This window comes from Anastrepha ludens, chromosome X (assembly GCF_028408465.1).
Source record: "Anastrepha ludens isolate Willacy chromosome X, idAnaLude1.1, whole genome shotgun sequence".
Classification (NCBI taxonomy): Eukaryota; Metazoa; Arthropoda; class Insecta; order Diptera; family Tephritidae; genus Anastrepha; species Anastrepha ludens.
The window spans coordinates 59,979,711-60,003,178 of record NC_071503.1 but is presented as its reverse complement, the minus strand read 5'-3'; positions in this window follow the sequence as shown (position 1 = coordinate 60,003,178).

Genomic DNA, 23,468 nt, shown 5'->3' with positions numbered 1-23,468 from the left:
AATGAGCAAGGTAACTACATATGAGCAAGGTAACACTAATGAGCAAGGTAACACTAATGAGCAAGGTAACGACACATTTTTTCGTGCGTGCAGCCTGTTAAATCGAATTATAAGACGTTATCACGTCAAAAGTTCTTAGCCGAAACGTAATTAAAATACAACCGAAAGAAACAACACATTATACAAAAATAATAGACCTACTAAAACAAAAAACAAAAAAAATTGTATACATTTAGACCAAAAGAGCAACAAGGGTTTAGAGTATTTTTACGACAGATGCATCACTCGACTCCTATCGAAGACATAAAAAATGAACTTTTTGATCTAGGTCATGAAACAACAAATATTCACAACATACAAATTAAAAACGCTTCAGGAATAAAACAACCTCTGTCACTATTTTCAACTGAACTAAAATTAAACGAAAACAATAAAGACATATACAGTAGAACTCATCTACTCCACTGTAAAATTAGTTTTGAGCCACCGCGTCAAAAAAGAACAATTCCTCAATGTGCAAACTGTCAGAGATACGGACATACAAAAAATTACTGTATGGTAGATCCAGTCCGCGTAAAATGTGCTGGCAAACACAAGACAAATATGTGTAAAATTAAGAACAAAGTGGAAACATACCAAATTAAATGTGCTCATTGTGGCAAAAACCATACAGCTAATTATAGAGGCTGTGAAATCTTCAAAAAACTCCAAATACAAAGATATCCGACATTACGCAAAAAAGAAATTCACGCTGCACAAGAACAAAGCAATAATGATCATCAACAGAAAAACCTTGGCACATATACAAATCAAACCCTTATACCAGGCGTTTCTTATGCAAGTTAATTCCAATGATTAATTTTTATTTAAAAAAATAAAATATCTTCAGTCCGAAGATGTTGTTCTTCATTTGAACATTTTATTGAAACTGATCTTATTAATTAATTTTACAATAATGAAACTTAAGAGCTGAAGTGCAATTCAGCAATTTATTTTTTTATTTTTCTTATTTCATATTTTTCAAACAAATACTATCGTGGTTGAAGCATACAATCTTCACTTTGAGCGCAATTATAGTGAAAGTCGCTGGTATGAACCAGAATATATATGTTCCACGTGCTCCATATCACTAAAAAAGTGGAAATCTAGTCAGTGTTTTCAAGATCGTTTGCCATTTTCGAGCCCAATGGTTTGGCATCATCAAGTCATTCACAGACCAGAAGACTGCTACTTTTGCCAAACCAACCTCCAAGGTCAGCGCTTCAAAACACGTAACAGTATAAAGTATCCCGAAGTGCTAACTGCTACGAAACCATCTTTAAGAGAAAATGAAAACAAGCTAACTGAAGTACAAAAAATAGCTGATTCAAGAAGCGGTGATAACAGTTCATCTAATAGTTCACATAGTGATGAACCTTTTATCACAGCTGCGTTAGAATCAAAAGAGGGGCATTTTGTTTCGAATTCAGATATGAACGATTTAGTACGTGATCTAGAACTCTCATACAGACATGCTGAGGTTTTGGCATCACGATTAAAACAATGGAATCCTGTAGAAAATGATTTCAAAATAACATTAACAAGGAAAAACTCTGAGCGGACTATTTTCAATAACAATTTTGAAATTGATGGCGAATACCAAAACCTTGCTTATTGTAAAGATGTTGAAAAATTGTTTCAATGCTTTAACACGGAAGATCAATCGAAAAATTGGCGATTATTCATAGATGGATCGTGCAAAAGTGAGTATTTCATCGATTTTACGTTTTAAAAAAGAAAGATTTCTCTGTAAACATAAGTCCTGAATTTGGTGTATGCTTTTTGTCAGGTTTAAAAGCTGTGTTATTACACAACGACTACGAGTTGCCATCCGTGCCTTTGGCATATGCTACCGATATGAAAGAGACATATGAAACTTTGGCAAAGATCCTTATTCTCTTCTTTTCGGAATGCAAGGAGGTTACACCAAATATCCCTGTTATTTTTGTGAATGGGATAGTCGTGCAAGCAATCACTATGATCGAAAAGAGTGGCCATTGCGAAAGTTTTTCAAAATCGGAAAAAACAATGTTGTTAACATTCAATTAGTAAAAGCTGATAAAATCATATTACCGCCATTGCACTTGAAACTCGGCTACATGAAGCAGTTTGTGAAACGTCTAGATAAAGACAGTGAAGCTTTTTCACACTTAAAAACGACTTTCCCTAAGCTGAGTGATGCCAAAATTAAAGAAGATATTACATTTCAAATAAAATGAAAGTAGCAAGTAATCGTCTGAAATAAAAACAATTTTTTAATTATTAGAAAATTGATGTGCATATTCCATGGAAATATAACCTATTGTATTATTGTACAATATAAAAAATTTTCCGTTATTGTGCAGGGATATTCGTTGGACCGCAAATTCGCAAAATCATGAAGGATGGAAATTTCACTGAGAAACTGAATCCGGTGGAAAGAAGAGCATGGATGAGTTTCATTTCTCTTTGTGAAAACTTTTTGGGGAAAAAAAGAAGTGACAACTACGTTGCAGTCGTGGATGAATTTTTACGGGCCTGCGGAGACATGGGATGTAGAATGTCCATCAAAATTCACTTTTTGCATTCACATTTAGACTTCTTTCCGGAGAACCTTGGAAAATTCAGCGATGAACAAGGGGAAAGGTTTCATCAAGAAATTGCGTCAATTGAAAAACGTTTCCTCGAAAAAAACAAAATACATATGTTGGCGGATTACTGTTGGTAGCTCAAACGCGAGACGAGCGATTCTTCGAAGGTCGGGTAAACATTTTTAGAAAAATTTAGGTATGTAAAATCAACAAAAAAATTTATATAAAAAACAGTATGATTGTTCTTTTTACTCCAAGTCAGAACAACTTCATCCCAATTTTCAAAGTTGACAAAAAAAGTACGACCAATACATTGTACACACTGCAATACACATGATGGCCCATATTTTCTATTAACGAAAAACTAGCGTAGTTTACGCAAATCCGATTATTGAAAGTAATACATTAATTTCTTCGTTAATAAATGCACTCAAAGAATATTAACAAACATCTTTAATTTTGTTGTAAAATTATGCAATAAAAAATTGTTAAAATTAAAAAAATGATAAAAAAAAGCACTTTCTCCAGGTTTAATCAAATAAAATATTGAAAATCTGTGAAAAAATGACTGAGATATCCGTAGATTACCGCGCAAAGTCTGAAAAAATGGTTTTTTTATAAATAAATAAAAATTGGAGGGTACAAAAAATATAACAAAAATATTTGTATGCATTATTCGACCATATAAAGAACCTACAGTGTGTAATTTGTCAGGTGTATTTCGTTTTTTTTTTGTAGCACAGTGTAATTTGATATTAACAATTGGCTCATTTCCCGTTCAGAATTTTGTTTTTTTCTTCCTTGAACATCCTTGTGTTTCACTGAATCAATGTGCTGTTTGCTTGAATTTTTTTTTTTGCAGAAACCAAACAATTGCAATGTGAACAAAATAAGACTGATTTGTCCGACTGAAAAACATTGGAAAATTGGTTTTTTCATATGCACAATAAATTCACCCGGCGTTTCTTTTCTATCTTTTGGCATCTTAACCCAATTTTCAATCAACCGATTACTTCAAATACATGCAATAACTCAGAAGAATATGATGTAACTTACTGCGTTTACTATACATTTCATACTAACACAAGTGACACATAGCACTTGTCGTTGTGCTCTCTTCACAAATCATAGTAACCAATAATTGCGCCAAGCTCATTTCGTGAAAATTTTTGAGTCTCATTTTTATAAACAAATTTGTCGCCTCATTGGAGAAAGCAAATAAATAAATTTTGAAACAGATTCACGCATAAAATGTTATAGATCTGTTCTTTAAACGAAAGTTTAGCTGCGAATTGTTTTTTTTTATGCTTTGGTTAGAAGAATGATTTAAATTTCTTAAAATTAGTCAAAAAATATGCAATCATGCATTTGAAATAGAAATATGCTTTTATGGACGAAACATGCGAAATATGCATGCAATATAAAAATAAAAAAACAACGATATAAAGAAAATTAGAATGCCAGTGGAGCGCACTCCACCGCGTGAACGGAGTATACCGCTATCTACCGTGTAAACAACAAAATCAAATCAGTGCTCAACTTACTCTGATAATAATGTACATGTAGAAACAAGAGAAACTATGGTTAAAATAAGAGATACAACAATACCGCTATCGTGGAGTGATCAATGCAAAACACCAACAGCTAATCATCATCAATTGGAGAGTCCGGCAATAAAGACTGCTTTGGCGCCCTACAACTATCCGCAAGAAACAGCAGTAACATCTTGCACGACAGCAACTGGTACTCACTACTCCATTGTCGCCACATCAGCAGCAGCTCTAAGTTCAACAACAACTTCATCCACTTCTCCTGAACCAATCCATACACCTTCAACTCTCATTCAAACCGCAACACGTAGTGCTGAATGTAGCGCATCGTCATCACCAGTAACGCACAATACAAAATGCAAATACAAAACGAAAAAAAAAGACTTTGTGCAATCACATTTAAAGAGAAACCGCGATAAGCAATCGCCAAACAAACTCGAACTCGAAAATAATAACAAAAAACAAAAGAATAAAATGCAAAGCTCTACACAAACAACTCTACAAGAGTATTGGTTAGGCAATCCAGCTTCATCAAATAGGTTCGATCTCTTGGATGTAGAACCAAATATCAATAAGCCAGAAAGCAACCCAGTAGAAAAAGATCCAGGTACGCAGCGTGCACAAAAACCGCCACCAATATAGGTAGGTACAAAATGTGGAAAATGTATGTACTCTAACAAATGCTTTAAATTCCATGTCAAATACTAAATTTGACATAAAAGTTCTTAGCCGAAACGTAATTAAAATACAACCGAAAGAAACAACACATTATACAAAAATAATAGACCTACTAAAACAAAAAAAAAAAAAAATTTTATACATTTAGACCAAAAGAGCAACAAGGGTTTAGAGTATTTTTACGACAGATGCATCACTCGACTCCTATCGAAGACATAAAAAATGAACTTTTTGATCTAGGTCATGAAACAACAAATATTCACAACATACAAATTAAAAACGCTTCAGGAATAAAACAACCTCTGTCACTATTTTCAACTGAACTAAAATTAAACGAAAACAATAAAGACATATACAGTAGAACTCATCTACTCCACTGTAAAATTAGTTTTGAGCCACCGCGTCAAAAAAGAACAATTCCTCAATGTGCAAACTGTCAGAGATACGGACATACAAAAAATTACTGTATGGTAGATCCAGTCCGCGTAAAATGTGCTGGCAAACACAAGACAAATATGTGTAAAATTAAGAACAAAGTGGAAACATACCAAATTAAATGTGCTCATTGTGGCAAAAACCATACAGCTAATTATAGAGGCTGTGAAATCTACAAAAAACTCCAAATACAAAGATATCCGACACTACGCAAAAAAGAAATTCACGCTGCACAAGAACAAAGCAATAATGATCATCAACAGAAAAACCTTGGCACAAATACAAATCAAACCCTTATACCAGGCGTTTCTTATGCAAGTTAATTCCAATGATTAATTTTTATTTAAAAAAATAAAATATCTTCAGTCCGAAGAAGTTGTTCTTCATTTGAACATTTTATTGGAACTGATCTTATTAATTAATTTTACAATAATGAAACTTAAGAGCTAAAGTGCAATTCAGCAATTTATTTTTTTATTTTTCTTATTTCATATTTTTCAAACAAATACTATCGTGGTTGAAGCATACAATCTTCACTTTGAGCGCAATTATAGTGAAAGTCGCTGGTATGAACCAGAATATATATGTTCCACGTGCTCCATATCACTAAAAAAGTGGAAATCTAGTCAGTGTTTTCAAGATCGTTTGCCATTTTCGAGCCCAATGGTTTGGCATCATCAAGTCATTCACAGACCAGAAGACTGCTACTTTTGCCAAACCAACCTCCAAGGTCAGCGCTTCAAAACACGTAACAGTATAAAGTATCCCGAAGTGCTAACTGCTACGAAACCATCTTTAAGAGAAAATGAAAACAAGCTAACTGAAGTACAAAAAATAGCTGATTCAAGAAGCGGTGATAACAGTTCATCTAATAGTTCACATAATGATGAACCTTTTATCACAGCTGCGTTAGAATCAAAAGAGGGGCATTTTGTTTCGAATTCAGATATGAACGATTTAGTACGTGATCTAGAACTCTCATACAGACATGCTGAGGTTTTGGCATCACGATTAAAACAATGGAATCTTGTAGAAAATGATTTCAAAATAACATTAACAAGGAAAAACTCTGAGCGGACTATTTTCAATAACAATTTTGAAATTGATGGCGAATACCAAAACCTTGCTTATTGTAAAGATGTTGAAAAATTGTTTCAATGCTTTAACACGGAAGGTCAATCGAAAAATTGGCGATTATTCATCGATGGATCGTGCAAAAGTGAGTATTTCATCGATTTTACGCTTTAAAAAAGAAAGATTTCTCTGTAAACATAAGTCCTGAATTTGATGTATGCTTTTTGTCAGGTTTAAAAGCTGTGTTATTACACAACGACAACGAGTTGCCATCCGTGCCTTCGGCATATGCTACTGATATGAAAGAGACATACGAAACTTTGGCAAAGATCCTTATTCTCTTCTTTTCGGAATGCAAGGAGGTTACACCAAATATCCCTGTTATTTTTGTGAATGGGATAGTCGTGCAAGCAATCACTATGATCGAAAAGAGTGGCCATTGCGAAAGTTTTTCAAAATCGGAAAAAACAATGTTGTTAACATTCAATTAGTAAAAGCTGATAAAATCATATTACCGCCATTGCACTTGAAACTCGGCTACATGAAGCAGTTTGTGAAACGTCTAGATAAAGACAGTGAAGCTTTTTCACACTTAAAAACGACTTTCCCTAAGCTGAGTGATGCCAAAATTAAAGAAGATATTACATTTCAAATAAAATGAAAGTAGCAAGTAATCGTCTGAAATAAAAACAATTTTTTAATTATTAGAAAATTGATGTGCATATTCCATGGAAATATAACCTATTGTATTATTGTACAATATAAAAAATTTTCCGTTATTGTGCAGGGATATTCGTTGGACCGCAAATTCGCAAAATCATGAAGGATGGAAATTTCACTGAGAAACTGAATCCGGTGGAAAGAAGAGCATGGATGAGTTTCATTTCTCTTTGTGAAAACTTTTTGGGGAAAAAAAGAAGTGACAACTACGTTGCAGTCGTGGATGAATTTTTACGGGCCTACGGAGACATGGGATGTAGAATGTCCATCAAAATTCACTTTTTGCATTCACATTTAGACTTCTTTCCGGAGAACCTTGGAAAATTCAGCGATGAACAAGGGGAAAGGTTTCATCAAGAAATTGCGTCAATTGAAAAACGTTTCCTCGAAAAAAACAAAATACATATGTTGGCGGATTACTGTTGGTAGCTCAAACGCGAGACGAGCGATTCTTCGAAGGTCGGGTAAACATTTTTAGAAAAATTTAGGTATGTAAAATCAACAAAAAAATTAATATAAAAAACAGTATGATTGTTCTTTTTACTCCAAGTCAGAACAACTTCATCCCAATTTTCAAAGTTGACAAAAAAAGTACGACCAATACATTGTACACACTGCAATACACATGATTGCCCATATTTTCTATTAACGAAAAACTAGCGTAGTTTACGCAAATCCGATTATTGAAAGTAATACATTAATTTCTTCGTTAATAAATGCACTCAAAGAATATTAACAAACATCTTTAATTTTGTTGTAAAATTATGCAATAAAAAATTGTTAAAATTAAATGATAAAAAAAGCACTTTCTCCAGGTTTAATCAAATAAAATATTGAAAATCTGTGAAAAAATGACTGAGATATCCGTAGATTACCGCGCAAAGTCGGAAAAAACGGTTTTTTTATAAATAAATAAAAATTGGAGGGTACAAAAAATATAACAAAAATATTTTTATGCATTATTCGACCATATAAACAACCTACAGTGTGTAATTTGTCAGGTGTATTTCGTTTTTTTTTTGTAGCACAGTGTAATTTGATATTAACAATTGGCTCATTTCCCGTTCAGAATTTTGTTTTTTTCTTCCTTGAACATCCTTGTGTTTCACTGAATCAATGTGCTGTTTGCTTGAATTTTTTTTTTTGCAGAAACCAAACAATTGCAATGTGAACAAAATAAGACTGATTTGTCCGACTGAAAAACATTGGAAAATTGGTTTTTTCATATGCACAATAAATTCACCCGGCGTTTCTTTTCTATCTTTTGGCATCTTAACCCAATTTTCAATCAACCGATTACTTCAAATACATGCAATAACTCAGAAGAATATGATGTAACTTACTGCGTTTACTATACATTTCATACTAACACAAGTGACTCATAGCACTCGTCGTTGTGCTCTCTTCACAAATCATAGTAACCAATAATTGCGCCAAGCTCATTTCGTGAAAATTTTTGAGTCTCATTTTTATAAACAAATTTGTCGCCTCATTGGAGAAAGCAAATAAAAAAATTTTGAAACAGATTCACGCATAAAATGTTATAGATCTGTTCTTTAAACGAAAGTTTAGCTGCGAATTGTTTTTCTTTATGCTTTGGTTAGAAGAATGATTTAAATTTCTTAAAATTAGTCAAAAAATATGCAATCATGCATTTGAAATAGAAATATGCTTTTATGGACGAAACATGCGAAATATGCATGCAATATAAAAATAAAAAAACAACGATATAAAGAAAATTAGAATGCCAGTGGAGCGCACTCCACCGCGTGAACGGAGTATACCGCTATCTACCGTGTAAACAACAAAATCAAATCAGTGCTCAACTTACTCTGATAATAATGTACATGTAGAAACAAGAGAAACTATGGTTAAAATAAGAGATACAACAATACCGCTATCGTGGAGTGATCAATGCAAAACACCAACAGCTAATCATCATCAATTGGAGAGTCCGGCAATAAAGACTGCTTTGGCGCCCTACAACTATCCGCAAGAAACAGCAGTAACATCTTGCACGACAGCAACTGGTACTCACTACTCCATTGTCACCACATCAGCAGCAGCTCTAAGTTCAACAACAACTTCATCCACTTCTCCTGAACCAATCCATACACCTTCAACTCTCATTCAAACCGCAACACGTAGTGCTGAATGTAGCGCACCGTCTACACTGATCGCATCGTCATCACCAGAAACGCACAATACAAAATGCAAATACAAAACGAAAAAAAAAGACTTTGTGCAATCACATTTAAAGAGAAACCGCGATAAGCAATCGCCAAACAAACTCGAACTCGAAAATAATAACAAAAAACAAAAGAATAAAATGCAAAGCTCTACACAAACAACTCTACAAGAGTATTGGTTAGGCAATCCAGCTTCATCAAATAGGTTCGATCTCTTGGATGTAGAACCAAATATCAATAAGCCAGAAAGCAACCCAGTAGAAAAAGATCCAGGTACGCAGCGTGCACAAAAACCTCCACCAATATATGTAGGTACAAAATGTGGAAAATGTATGTACTCTAACAAATGCTTTAAATTCTATGTCAAATACTAAATTTGACATAAAAGTTCTTAGCCGAAACGTAATTAAAATACAACCGAAAGAAACAACACATTATACAAAAATAATAGACCTACTAAAACAAAAAAAAAAAAAAATTTTATACATTTAGACCAAAAGAGCAACAAGGGTTTAGAGTATTTTTACGACAGATGCATCACTCGACTCCTATCGAAGACATAAAAAATGAACTTTTTGATCTAGGTCATGAAACAACAAATATTCACAACATACAAATTAAAAACGCTTCAGGAATAAAACAACCTCTGTCACTATTTTCGACTGAACTAAAATTAAACGAAAACAATAAAGACATATACAGTAGAACTCATCTACTCCACTGTAAAATTAGTTTTGAGCCACCGCGTCAAAAAAGAACAATTCCTCAATGTGCAAACTGTCAGAGATACGGGCATACAAAAAATTACTGTATGGTAGATCCAGTCCGCGTAAAATGTGCTGGCAAACACAAGACAAATATGTGTAAAAGTAAGAACAAAGTGGAAACATACCAAATTAAATGTGCTCATTGTGGCAAAAACCATACAGCTAATTATAGAGGCTGTGAAATCTACAAAAAACTCCAAATACAAAGATATCCGACACTACGCAAAAAAGAAATTCACGCTGCACAAGAACAAAGCAATAATGATCATCAACAGAAAAACCTTGGCACAAATACAAATCAAACCCTTATACCAGGCGTTTCTTATGCAAGTTAATTCCAATGATTAATTTTTATTTAAAAAAATAAAATATCTTCAGTCCGAAGAAGTTGTTCTTCATTTGAACATTTTATTGGAACTGATCTTATTAATTAATTTTACAATAATGAAACTTAAGAGCTAAAGTGCAATTCAGCAATTTATTTTTTTATTTTTCTTATTTCATATTTTTCAAACAAATACTATCGTGGTTGAAGCATACAATCTTCACTTTGAGCGCAATTATAGTGAAAGTCGCTGGTATGAACCAGAATATATATGTTCCACGTGCTCCATATCACTAAAAAAGTGGAAATCTAGTCAGTGTTTTCAAGATCGTTTGCCATTTTCGAGCCCAATGGTTTGGCATCATCAAGTCATTCACAGACCAGAAGACTGCTACTTTTGCCAAACCAACCTCCAAGGTCAGCGCTTCAAAACACGTAACAGTATAAAGTATCCCGAAGTGCTAACTGCTACGAAACCATCTTTAAGAGAAAATGAAAACAAGCTAACTGAAGTAAAAAAAATAGCTGATTCAAGAAGCGGTGATAACAGTTCATCTAATAGTTCACATAATGATGAACCTTTTATCACAGCTGCGTTAGAATCAAAAGAGGGGCATTTTGTTTCGAATTCAGATATGAACGATTTAGTACGTGATCTAGAACTCTCATACAGACATGCTGAGGTTTTGGCATCACGATTAAAACAATGGAATCTTGTAGAAAATGATTTCAAAATAACATTAACAAGGAAAAACTCTGAGCGGACTATTTTCAATAACAATTTTGAAATTGATGGCGAATACCAAAACCTTGCTTATTGTAAAGATGTTGAAAAATTGTTTCAATGCTTTAACACGGAAGGTCAATCGAAAAATTGGCGATTATTCATCGATGGATCGTGCAAAAGTGAGTATTTCATCGATTTTACGCTTTAAAAAAGAAAGATTTCTCTGTAAACATAAGTCCTGAATTTGATGTATGCTTTTTGTCAGGTTTAAAAGCTGTGTTATTACACAACGACAACGAGTTGCCATCCGTGCCTTCGGCATATGCTACTGATATGAAAGAGACATACGAAACTTTGGCAAAGATCCTTATTCTCTTCTTTTCGGAATGCAAGGAGGTTACACCAAATATCCCTGTTATTTTTGTGAATGGGATAGTCGTGCAAGCAATCACTGTGATCGAAAAGAGTGGCCATTGCGAAAGTTTTTCAAAATCCGAAAAAACAATGTTGTTAACATTCAATTAGTAAAAGCTGATAAAATCATATTACCGCCCTTGCACTTGAAACTCGGCTACATGAAGCAGTTTGTGAAACGTCTAGATAAAGACAGTGAAGCTTTTTCACACTTAAAAACGACTTTCCCTAAGCTGAGTGATGCCAAAATTAAAGAAGATATATTATTACATTTCAAATAAAATGAATGTAGCAAGTAATCGTCTGAAATAAAAACAATTTTTTAATTATTAGAAAATTGATGTGCATATTCCATGGAAATATAACTTATGGTATTATTGTACAATATAAAAAATTTTCCGTTATTGTGCAGGGATATTCGTTGGACCGCAAATTCGCAAAATCATGAAGGATGGAAATTTCACTGAGAAACTGAATCCGGTGGAAAGAAGAGCATGGATGAGTTTCATTTCTCTTTGTGAAAACTTTTTGGGAAAAAAAAGAAGTGACAACTACGTTGCAGTCGTGGATGAATTTTTACGGGCCTACGGAGACATGGGATGTAGAATGTCCATCAAAATTCACTTTTTGCATTCACATTTAGACTTCTTTCCGGAGAACCTTGGAAAATTCAGCGATGAACAAGGGGAAAGGTTTCATCAAGAAATTGCGTCAATTGAAAAACGTTTCCTCGAAAAAAACAAAATACATATGTTGGCGGATTACTGTTGGTAGCTCAAACGCGAGACGAGCGATTCTTCGAAGGTCGGGTAAACATTTTTAGAAAAATTTAGGTTTGTAAAATCAACAAAAAAATGTATATAAAAACAGTATGATTGTTCTTTTTACTCCAAGTCAGAACAACTTCATCCCAATTTTCAAAGTTGACAAAAAAAGTACGACCAATACATTGTACAGACTGCAATACACATGATGGCCCATATTTTCTATTAACGAAAAACTAGCGTAGTTTACGCAAATCCGATTATTGAAAGTAATACATTAATTTCTTCGTTAATAAATGCACTCAAAGAATATTAACAAACATCTTTAATTTTGTTGTAAAATTATGCAATAAAAAATTGTTAAAATTAAAAAAATGATAAAAAAAGCACTTTCTCCAGGTTTAATCAAATAAAATATTGAAAATCTGTGAAAAAATGACTGAGATATCCGTAGATTACCGCGCAAAGTCTGAAAAAACGGTTTTTTTATAAATAAATAAAAATTGGAGGGTACAAAAAATATAACAAAAATATTTTTATGCATTATTCGACCATATAAACAACCTACAGTGTGTAATTTGTCAGGTGTATTTCGTTTTTTTTTTGTAGCACAGTGTAATTTGATATTAACAATTGGCTCATTTCCCGTTCAGAATTTTGTTTTTTTCTTCCTTGAACATCCTTGTGTTTCACTGAATCAATGTGCTGTTTGCTTGAATTTTTTTTTTTGCAGAAACCAAACAATTGCAATGTGAACAAAATAAGACTGATTTGTCCGACTGAAAAACATTGGAAAATTGGTTTTTTCATATGCACAATAAATTCACCCGGCGTTTCTTTTCTATCTTTTGGCATCTTAACCCAATTTTCAATCAACCGATTACTTCAAATACATGCAATAACTCAGAAGAATATGATGTAACTTACTGCGTTTACTATACATTTCATACTAACACAAGTGACGCATAGCACTTGTCGTTGTGCTCTCTTCACAAATCATAGTAACCAATAATTGCGCCAAGCTCATTTTGTGAAAATTTTTGAGTCTCATTTTTATAAACAAATTTGTCGCCTCATTGGAGAAAGCAAATAAAAAAATTTTGAAACAGATTCACGCATAAAATGTTATAGATCTGTTCTTTAAACGAAAGTTTAGCTGCGAATTGTTTTTCTTTATGCTTTGGTTAGAAGAATGATTTAAATTTCTTAAAATTAGTCAAAAAATATGCAATCATGCATTTGAAATAGAAATATGCTTTTATGGACGAAACATGCGAAATATGCATGCAATATAAAAATAAAAAAACAACGATATAAAGAAAATTAGAATGCCAGTGGAGCGCACTCCACCGCGTGAACGGAGTATACCGCTATCTACCGTGTAAACAACAAAATCAAATCAGTGCTCAACTTACTCTGATAATAATGTACATGTAGAAACAAGAGAAACTATGGTTAAAATAAGAGATACAACAATACCGCTATCGTGGAGTGATCAATGCAAAACACCAACAGCTAATCATCATCAATTGGAGAGTCCGGCAATAAAGACTGATTTGGCGCCCTACAACTATCCGCAAGAAACAGCAGTAACATCTTGCACGACAGCAACTGGTACTCACTACTCCATTGTCACCACATCAGCAGCAGCTCTAAGTTCAACAACAACTTCATCCACTTCTCCTGAACCAATCCATACACCTTCAACTCTCATTCAAACCGCAACACGTAGTGCTGAATGTAGCGCACCGTCTACACTGATCGCATCGTCATCACCAGTAACGCACAATACAAAATGCAAATACAAAACGAAAAAAAAAGACTTTGTGCAATCACATTTAAAGAGAAACCGCGATAAGCAATCGCCAAACAAACTCGAACTCGAAAATAATAACAAAAAACAAAAGAATAAAATGCAAAGCTCTACACAAACAACTCTACAAGAGTATTGGTTAGGCAATCCAGCTTCATCAAATAGGTTCGATCTCTTGGATGTAGAACCAAATATCAATAAGCCAGAAAGCAACCCAGTAGAAAAAGATCCAGGTACGCAGCGTGCACAAAAACCGCCACCAATATAGGTAGGTACAAAATGTGGAAAATGTATGTACTCTAACAAATGCTTTAAATTCTATGTCAAATACTAAATTTGACATAAAAGTTCTTAGCCGAAACGTAATTAAAATACAACCGAAAGAAACAACACATTATACAAAAATAATAATATAGACCTACTAAAACAAAAAAAAAAAAAAAATTTTATACATTTAGACCAAAAGAGCAACAAGGGTTTAGAGTATTTTTACGACAGATGCATCACTCGACTCCTATCGAAGACATAAAAAATGAACTTTTTGATCTAGGTCATGAAACAACAGATATTCACAAAATACAAATTAAAAACGCTTCAGGAATAAAACAACCTCTGTCACTATTTTCAACTGAACTAAAATTAAACGAAAACAATAAAGACATATACAGTAGAACTCATCTACTCCACTGTAAAAATAGTTTTGAGCCACCGCGTCAAAAAAGAACAATTCCTCAATGTGCAAACTGTCAGAGATACGGGCATACAAAAAATTACTGTATGGTAGATCCAGTCCGCGTAAAATGTGCTGGCAAACACAAGACAAATATGTGTAAAAGTAAGAACAAAGTGGAAACATACCAAATTAAATGTGCTCATTGTGGCAAAAACCATACAGCTAATTATAGAGGCTGTGAAATCTACAAAAATCTCCAAATACAAAGATATCCGACACTACGCAAAAAAGAAATTCACGCTGCACAAGAACAAAGCAATAATGATCATCAACAGAAAAACCTTGGCACAAATACAAATCAAACCCTTATACCAGGCGTTTCTTATGCAAGTTAATTCCAATGATTAATTTTTATTTAAAAAAATAAAATATCTTCAGTCCGAAGATGTTGTTCTTCATTTGAACATTTTATTGGAACTGATCTTATTAATTAATTTTACAATAATGAAACTTAAGAGCTAAAGTGCAATTCAGCAATTTATTTTTTTATTTTTCTTATTTCATATTTTTCAAACAAATACTATCGTGGCACTTTGAGCGCAATTATAGTGAAAGTCGCTGGTATGAACCAGAATATATATGTTCCACGTGCTCCACATCACTAAAAAAGTGGAAATCTAGTCAGTGTTTTCAAGATCGTTTGCCATTTTCGAGCCCAATGGTTTGGCATCATCAAGTCATTCACAGACCAGAAGACTGCTACTTTTGCCAAACCAACCTCCAAGGTCAGCGCTTCAAAACACGTAACAGTATAAAGTATCCCGAAGTGCTAACTGCTACGAAACCATCTTTAAGAGAAAATGAAAACAAGCTAACTGAAGTAAAAAAAATAGCTGATTCAAGAAGCGGTGATAACAGTTCATCTAATAGTTCACATAATGATGAACCTTTTATCACAGCTGCGTTAGAATCAAAAGAGGGGCATTTTGTTTCGAATTCAGATATGAACGATTTAGTACGTGATCTAGAACTCTCATACAGACATGCTGAGGTTTTGGCATCACGATTAAAACAATGGAATCTTGTAGAAAGTGATTTCAAAATAACATTAACAAGGAAAAACTCTGAGCGGACTATTTTCAATAACAATTTTGAAATTGATGGCGAATACCAAAACCTTGCTTATTGTAAAGATGTTGAAAAATTGTTTCAATGCTTTAACACGGAACATCAATCGAAAAATTGGCGATTATTCATCGATTGATCGTGCAAAAGTGAGTATTTCATCGATTTTACGCTTTAAAAAAGAAAGATTTCTCTGTAAACATAAGTCCTGAATTTGATGTATGCTTTTTGTCAGGTTTAAAAGCTGTGTTATTACACAACGACAACGAGTTGCCATCCGTGCCTTCGGCATATGCTACTGATATGAAAGAGACATACGAAACTTTGGCAAAGATCCTTATTCTCTTCTTTTCGGAATGCAAGGAGGTTACACCAAATATCCCTGTTATTTTTGTGAATGGGATAGTCGTGCAAGCAATCACTATGATCGAAAAGAGTGGCCATTGCGAAAGTTTTTCAAAATCGGAAAAAACAATGTTGTTAACATTCAATTAGTAAAAGCTGATAAAATCATATTACCGCCATTGCACTTGAAACTCGGCTACATGAAGCAGTTTGTGAAACGTCTAGATAAAGACAGTGAAGCTTTTTCACACTTAAAAACGACTTTCCCTAAGCTGAGTGATGCCAAAATTAAAGAAGATATTACATTTCAAATAAAATGAAAGTAGCAAGTAATCGTCTGAAATAAAAACAATTTTTTAATTATTAGAAAATTGATGTGCATATTCCATGGAAATATAACCTATGGTATTATTGTACAATATAAAAAATTTTCCGTTATTGTGCAGGGATATTCGTTGGACCGCAAATTCGCAAAATCATGAAGGATGGAAATTTCACTGAGAAACTGAATCCGGTGGAAAGAAGAGCATGGATGAGTTTCATTTCTCTTTGTGAAAACTTTTTGGGAAAAAAAGAAGTGACAACTACGTTGCAGTCGTGGATGAATTTTTACGGGCCTACGGAGACATGGGATGTAGAATGTCCATCAAAATTCACTTTTTGCATTCACATTTAGACTTCTTTCCGGAGAACCTTGGAAAATTCAGCGATGAACAAGGGGAAAGGTTTCATCAAGAAATTGCGTCAATTGAAAAACGTTTCCTCGAAAAAAACAAAATACATATGTTGGCGGATTACTGTTGGTAGCTCAAACGCGAGACGAGCGATTCTTCGAAGGTCGGGTAAACATTTTTAGAAAAATTTAGGTATGTAAAATCAACAAAAAAATGTATATAAAAAACAGTATGATTGTTCTTTTTACTCCAAGTCAGAACAACTTCATCCCAATTTTCAAAGTTGACAAAAAGTACGACCAATACACACTGCAATACACATGATGGCCCATATTTTCTATTAACGAAAAACTAGCGTAGTTTACGCAAATCCGATTATTGAAAGTAATACATTAATTTCTTCGTTAATAAATGCACTCAAAGAATATTAACAAACATCTTTAATTTTGTTGTAAAATTATGCAATAAAAAATTGTTAAAATTAAAAAAATGATAAAAAAAGCACTTTCTCCAGGTTTAATCAAATAAAATATTGAAAATCTGTGAAAAAATGACTGAGATATCCGTAGATTACCGCGCAAAGTCTGAAAAAACGGATTTTTTTATAAATAAATAAAAATTGGAGGGTACAAAAAATATACAATAACAAAAATAGTTTTATGCATTATTCGACCATATAAACAACCTACAGTGTGTAATTTGTCAGGTGTATTTCGTTTTTTTTTTTTGTAGCACAGTGTAATTTGATATTAACAATTGGCTCATTTCCCGTTCAGAATTTTGTTTTTTTCTTCCTTGAACATCCTTGTGTTTCACTGAATCAATGTGCTGTTTGCTTGAATTTTTTTTTTTGCAGAAACCAAACAATTGCAATGTGAACAAAATAAGACTGATTTGTCCGACTGAAAAACATTGGAAAATTGGTTTTTTCATATGCACAATAAATTCACCCGGCGTTTCTTTTCTATCTTTTGGCATCTTAACCCAATTTTCAATCAACCGATTACTTCAAATACATGCAATAACTCAGAAGAATATGATGTAACTTACTGCGTTTACTATACATTTCATACTAACACAAGTGACACATAGCACTTGTCGTTGTGCTCTCTTCACAAATCATAGTAACCAATAATTGCGCCAAGCTCATTTCGTGAAAATTTTTGAGTCTCATTTTTATAAACAAATTTGTCGCCTCATTGGAGAAAGCAAATAAATAAATTTTGAAACAGATTCACGCATAAAATGTTATAGATCTGTTCTTTAAACGAAAGTTTAGCTGCGAATTGTTTTTTTTTATGCTTTGGTTAGAAGAATGATTTAAATTTCTTAAAATTAGTCAAAAAATATGCAATCATGCATTTGAAATAGAAATATGCTTTTATGGACGAAACATGCGAAATATGCATGCAATATAAAAATAAAAAAACAACGATATAAAGAAAATTAGAATGCCAGTGGAGCGCACTCCACCGCGTGAACGGAGTATACCGCTATCTACCGTGTAAACAACAAAATCAAATCAGTGCTCAACTTACTCTGATAATAATGTACATGTAGAAACAAGAGAAACTATGGTTAAAATAAGAGATACAACAATACCGCTATCGTGGAGTGATCAATGCAAAACACCAACAGCTAATCATCATCAATTGGAGAGTCCGGCAATAAAGACTGCTTTGGCGCCCTACAACTATCCGCAAGAAACAGCAGTAACATCTTGCACGACAGCAACTGGTACTCACTACTCCATTGTCGCCACATCAGCAGCAGCTCTAAGTTCAACAACAACTTCATCCACTTCTCCTGAACCAATCCATACACCTTCAACTCTCATTCAAACCGCAACACGTAGTGCTGAATGTAGCGCATCGTCATCACCAGTAACGCACAATACAAAATGCAAATACAAAACGAAAAAAAAAGACTTTGTGCAATCACATTTAAAGAGAAACCGCGATAAGCAATCGCCAAACAAACTCGAACTCGAAAATAATAACAAAAAACAAAAGAATAAAATGCAAAGCTCTACACAAACAACTCTACAAGAGTATTGGTTAGGCAATCCAGCTTCATCAAATAGGTTCGATCTCTTGGATGTAGAACCAAATATCAATAAGCCAGAAAGCAACCCAGTAGAAAAAGATCCAGGTACGCAGCGTGCACAAAAACCGCCACCAATATAGGTAGGTACAAAATGTGGAAAATGTATGTACTCTAACAAATGCTTTAAATTCCATGTCAAATACTAAATTTGACATAAAAGTTCTTAGCCGAAACGTAATTAAAATACAACCGAAAGAAACAACACATTATACAAAAATAATAGACCTACTAAAACAAAAAAAAAAAAAAATTTTATACATTTAGACCAAAAGAGCAACAAGGGTTTAGAGTATTTTTACGACAGATGCATCACTCGACTCCTATCGAAGACATAAAAAATGAACTTTTTGATCTAGGTCATGAAACAACAAATATTCACAACATACAAATTAAAAACGCTTCAGGAATAAAACAACCTCTGTCACTATTTTCAACTGAACTAAAATTAAACGAAAACAATAAAGACATATACAGTAGAACTCATCTACTCCACTGTAAAATTAGTTTTGAGCCACCGCGTCAAAAAAGAACAATTCCTCAATGTGCAAACTGTCAGAGATACGGACATACAAAAAATTACTGTATGGTAGATCCAGTCCGCGTAAAATGTGCTGGCAAACACAAGACAAATATGTGTAAAATTAAGAACAAAGTGGAAACATACCAAATTAAATGTGCTCATTGTGGCAAAAACCATACAGCTAATTATAGAGGCTGTGAAATCTACAAAAAACTCCAAATACAAAGATATCCGACACTACGCAAAAAAGAAATTCACGCTGCACAAGAACAAAGCAATAATGATCATCAACAGAAAAACCTTGGCACAAATACAAATCAAACCCTTATACCAGGCGTTTCTTATGCAAGTTAATTCCAATGATTAATTTTTATTTAAAAAAATAAAATATCTTCAGTCCGAAGAAGTTGTTCTTCATTTGAACATTTTATTGGAACTGATCTTATTAATTAATTTTACAATAATGAAACTTAAGAGCTAAAGTGCAATTCAGCAATTTATTTTTTTATTTTTCTTATTTCATATTTTTCAAACAAATACTATCGTGGTTGAAGCATACAATCTTCACTTTGAGCGCAATTATAGTGAAAGTCGCTGGTATGAACCAGAATATATATGTTCCACGTGCTCCATATCACTAAAAAAGTGGAAATCTAGTCAGTGTTTTCAAGATCGTTTGCCATTTTCGAGCCCAATGGTTTGGCATCATCAAGTCATTCACAGACCAGAAGACTGCTACTTTTGCCAAACCAACCTCCAAGGTCAGCGCTTCAAAACACGTAACAGTATAAAGTATCCCGAAGTGCTAACTGCTACGAAACCATCTTTAAGAGAAAATGAAAACAAGCTAACTGAAGTACAAAAAATAGCTGATTCAAGAAGCGGTGATAACAGTTCATCTAATAGTTCACATAATGATGAACCTTTTATCACAGCTGCGTTAGAATCAAAAGAGGGGCATTTTGTTTCGAATTCAGATATGAACGATTTAGTACGTGATCTAGAACTCTCATACAGACATGCTGAGGTTTTGGCATCACGATTAAAACAATGGAATCTTGTAGAAAATGATTTCAAAATAACATTAACAAGGAAAAACTCTGAGCGGACTATTTTCAATAACAATTTTGAAATTGATGGCGAATACCAAAACCTTGCTTATTGTAAAGATGTTGAAAAATTGTTTCAATGCTTTAACACGGAAGGTCAATCGAAAAATTGGCGATTATTCATCGATGGATCGTGCAAAAGTGAGTATTTCATCGATTTTACGCTTTAAAAAAGAAAGATTTCTCTGTAAACATAAGTCCTGAATTTGATGTATGCTTTTTGTCAGGTTTAAAAGCTGTGTTATTACACAACGACAACGAGTTGCCATCCGTGCCTTCGGCATATGCTACTGATATGAAAGAGACATACGAAACTTTGGCAAAGATCCTTATTCTCTTCTTTTCGGAATGCAAGGAGGTTACACCAAATATCCCTGTTATTTTTGTGAATGGGATAGTCGTGCAAGCAATCACTATGATCGAAAAGAGTGGCCATTGCGAAAGTTTTTCAAAATCGGAAAAAACAATGTTGTTAACATTCAATTAGTAAAAGCTGATAAAATCATATTACCGCCATTGCACTTGAAACTCGGCTACATGAAGCAGTTTGTGAAACGTCTAGATAAAGACAGTGAAGCTTTTTCACACTTAAAAACGACTTTCCCTAAGCTGAGTGATGCCAAAATTAAAGAAGATATTACATTTCAAATAAAATGAAAGTAGCAAGTAATCGTCTGAAATAAAAACAATTTTTTAATTATTAGAAAATTGATGTGCATATTCCATGGAAATATAACCTATTGTATTATTGTACAATATAAAAAATTTTCCGTTATTGTGCAGGGATATTCGTTGGACCGCAAATTCGCAAAATCATGAAGGATGGAAATTTCACTGAGAAACTGAATCCGGTGGAAAGAAGAGCATGGATGAGTTTCATTTCTCTTTGTGAAAACTTTTTGGGGAAAAAAAGAAGTGACAACTACGTTGCAGTCGTGGATGAATTTTTACGGGCCTACGGAGACATGGGATGTAGAATGTCCATCAAAATTCACTTTTTGCATTCACATTTAGACTTCTTTCCGGAGAACCTTGGAAAATTCAGCGATGAACAAGGGGAAAGGTTTCATCAAGAAATTGCGTCAATTGAAAAACGTTTCCTCGAAAAAAACAAAATACATATGTTGGCGGATTACTGTTGGTAGCTCAAACGCGAGACGAGCGATTCTTCGAAGGTCGGGTAAACATTTTTAGAAAAATTTAGGTATGTAAAATCAACAAAAAAATTAATATAAAAAACAGTATGATTGTTCTTTTTACTCCAAGTCAGAACAACTTCATCCCAATTTTCAAAGTTGACAAAAAAAGTACGACCAATACATTGTACACACTGCAATACACATGATTGCCCATATTTTCTATTAACGAAAAACTAGCGTAGTTTACGCAAATCCGATTATTGAAAGTAATACATTAATTTCTTCGTTAATAAATGCACTCAAAGAATATTAACAAACATCTTTAATTTTGTTGTAAAATTATGCAATAAAAAATTGTTAAAATTAAATGATAAAAAAAGCACTTTCTCCAGGTTTAATCAAATAAAATATTGAAAATCTGTGAAAAAATGACTGAGATATCCGTAGATTACCGCGCAAAGTCGGAAAAAACGGTTTTTTTATAAATAAATAAAAATTGGAGGGTACAAAAAATATAACAAAAATATTTTTATGCATTATTCGACCATATAAACAACCTACAGTGTGTAATTTGTCAGGTGTATTTCGTTTTTTTTTTGTAGCACAGTGTAATTTGATATTAACAATTGGCTCATTTCCCGTTCAGAATTTTGTTTTTTTCTTCCTTGAACATCCTTGTGTTTCACTGAATCAATGTGCTGTTTGCTTGAATTTTTTTTTTTGCAGAAACCAAACAATTGCAATGTGAACAAAATAAGACTGATTTGTCCGACTGAAAAACATTGGAAAATTGGTTTTTTCATATGCACAATAAATTCACCCGGCGTTTCTTTTCTATCTTTTGGCATCTTAACCCAATTTTCAATCAACCGATTACTTCAAATACATGCAATAACTCAGAAGAATATGATGTAACTTACTGCGTTTACTATACATTTCATACTAACACAAGTGACTCATAGCACTCGTCGTTGTGCTCTCTTCACAAATCATAGTAACCAATAATTGCGCCAAGCTCATTTCGTGAAAATTTTTGAGTCTCATTTTTATAAACAAATTTGTCGCCTCATTGGAGAAAGCAAATAAAAAAATTTTGAAACAGATTCACGCATAAAATGTTATAGATCTGTTCTTTAAACGAAAGTTTAGCTGCGAATTGTTTTTCTTTATGCTTTGGTTAGAAGAATGATTTAAATTTCTTAAAATTAGTCAAAAAATATGCAATCATGCATTTGAAATAGAAATATGCTTTTATGGACGAAACATGCGAAATATGCATGCAATATAAAAATAAAAAAACAACGATATAAAGAAAATTAGAATGCCAGTGGAGCGCACTCCACCGCGTGAACGGAGTATACCGCTATCTACCGTGTAAACAACAAAATCAAATCAGTGCTCAACTTACTCTGATAATAATGTACATGTAGAAACAAGAGAAACTATGGTTAAAATAAGAGATACAACAATACCGCTATCGTGGAGTGATCAATGCAAAACACCAACAGCTAATCATCATCAATTGGAGAGTCCGGCAATAAAGACTGCTTTGGCGCCCTACAACTATCCGCAAGAAACAGCAGTAACATCTTGCACGACAGCAACTGGTACTCACTACTCCATTGTCACCACATCAGCAGCAGCTCTAAGTTCAACAACAACTTCATCCACTTCTCCTGAACCAATCCATACACCTTCAACTCTCATTCAAA